Here is a 2,223-nt window from a genome sequence, read left to right as displayed (position 1 = left end):
GAGACGGGAGGAAGAGAGAGAGAGAGAGAGAGAGAGAGGGGGGGGGCTGTGCTCCAGGATCACAACTGCGGGTGCCGGTCGCCGGAAACTTCTCACAACTTCACAAACCGAGTTAGTGTGCAACAAACTATCTGTCTCTCGCAAACGGTTTGGTCTGCCGAACTATCAGCAGCGGTTGCGTTCGAATTTCGAAACCACTTCGTTGCGCGAGGCACTTCATTGCAGCATCTAATGATTGCTCCTGCTGTTATGCTCTTCGTTGCAGTCGGATGCGCCCAGCGCTTCGCTGACACTTTTGCCTCATTGTTTCTTTTAAGTTAATACAAAACCCATTACGCCTGTTTTATGCTGCGACCAAATTCTTTCCAAGGCAAAAAATAAAATAATAACAAAACACAGAAAAAACTGTTAAGAGCATTGGTCACATTCCACACAAAACTTCAAAACTTAACCTGATGATCTTGGCGCGGCAGCAAAGGGTATTTCAGTAAATTTATTCAGGACAGAGGAAGAAGGAAGTAAAATTGAATGACATGGTACGAAACCGCAGCAGTTGTTGGTGAGCCGTTCGACTATGTGAAATTCACGTGGTTTCATTGAAAGCAAACAAACCAAAAACAGCGAATCCCGCATTTCTCATACCGCCGCTACTCAACTACTGGTTCTAGTAATTTTAATTCCATTTTACTACTTACTACTTGCGTCCTGCTGCTTTATTTGGTGGCGCCTTCTTGATGCTTTTTTCTGCTCTCCTGTTTTGGTTGTGTGGTGCCGGCCGGCGCCGAGCCGCGTCCTGAGGTTCAGTTCAGCTCGCTCTATCCGGCCACTTTTCCTCTCGTGGGGCTCGCTTCCGCTTGCTGCCGCCGCCGGGCGAGCCGGGCCAGGCCACACAAGGGCGCGGGGAGCGCGTTGGGCTGCCTACCCTCCCGGCGGCGGCCACAGCGGCCGGCGGTGCGCCCCCGGTGCGCCATGACCTTGCCTTCGCTGATTCGCTCTTCTGGCTGGATGCGCGCACCCGCCACTTGTTGCTATGGCAACCAGCCTCCCCCTCCCCCCCCCTCTCTCTCCCCACCGCGTCTCCCACCTTATTCCATTGCACATTGTTTCCCTGCACCTTTCTCCACCCCCTCCACGCGGTTCCTCCTCTCTTCCAAACTCTCTGTTCGCTACCGTTCACGCTCCTCCGCTTTCCGTCTTTCTGTCCGCGCCCTGGCGCCAGCCAGCTCCAGCTATGCGAGCGCAGGCAGCCGCCCTCTGGCGGGCGAGCGCCGCACTAGCGGCGAGCTTGGGGCGGCGCCCGCCAGAGTGCGCCAGCCGTACGCGCCTGCCTCCGCCAGGACCATCCCCTGCCTACCACCACCAAAGCTCTTTCGACACGGCCCCTGCTCCTGCCAACTTCTTATCACTCGTTGTCTGACGTGGCGGCTTACTTTTTGTGTGTTCGTCATTTGTACGTGCCACGCCAGAGCTTTCCTTACGACGGAAACCAACTTTTAGGAGTGGCCCGTTTTGCCGGGCGGCGGAGAAAAATATGGAAGCAGCCCTCGGGAAAAGTGCGCCCCCTCCCTCCCCCTTCTTCCCAAGGCACCAGCCTCACTTCGGCATTCAGGCCCTAGGCCCATCCGCATAATTACAATACCTCTATTCGGGCTAGGCACGGCCCACCCGAGGGCCAGCATAGGGTCAGCCAAGGTCCAGCCAAGAGGCAGCCAAGGTCTAGCCAAGGGCCAGCCAAGAGGCAGCGAAAGGGGAAGCCAGAAGCCAGGGGCTCGCCAAGTGCCAGCCAAGGGCCAGCCAAGGGCCAGCCAAGGGCCAGCCAAGAGGCAGCCAAGGTCTACCCAAGGGCCATCCAAGGGCCAGGTGATGACCAGTCCGAAAAGACCTTCCTTAACTTATCCTTTCTCCTGCTCTCATCTTACATCTCATCATCTTCCCGCCGGAGCACGTCCCAGCCGTAAGGTAGCGGATACCGCGGGCGGCCGGGGTGTGTGGGATGCCCTGGTGGAGTAAGTGAAGGGGCACGACCCGTCCCCACGCTCCCCACCCATGTCACATCGGGTTATCTTATGCGGGCGACGCCCGACCCAAACTCCCCCAAGCCTCTCTCCACCCTGCCTGCCCGGACTGGTACACCATTTCCCTCTCACATCCGCCCCCAACGCTAACCGGAAGACAATTATTCATAATCGCCATTCTTCTTCTTCTTCTTCTTCTTCTTCTTCT

Source organism: Frankliniella occidentalis, unplaced genomic scaffold (assembly GCF_000697945.3).
Source record: "Frankliniella occidentalis isolate FOCC.00 unplaced genomic scaffold, Focc_3.1 Scaffold225, whole genome shotgun sequence".
In the NCBI taxonomy this organism is placed as follows: Eukaryota; Metazoa; Arthropoda; class Insecta; order Thysanoptera; family Thripidae; genus Frankliniella; species Frankliniella occidentalis.
The sequence above is the reverse complement of the archived record's forward strand: the minus strand, read 5'-3'. Positions refer to the sequence as shown.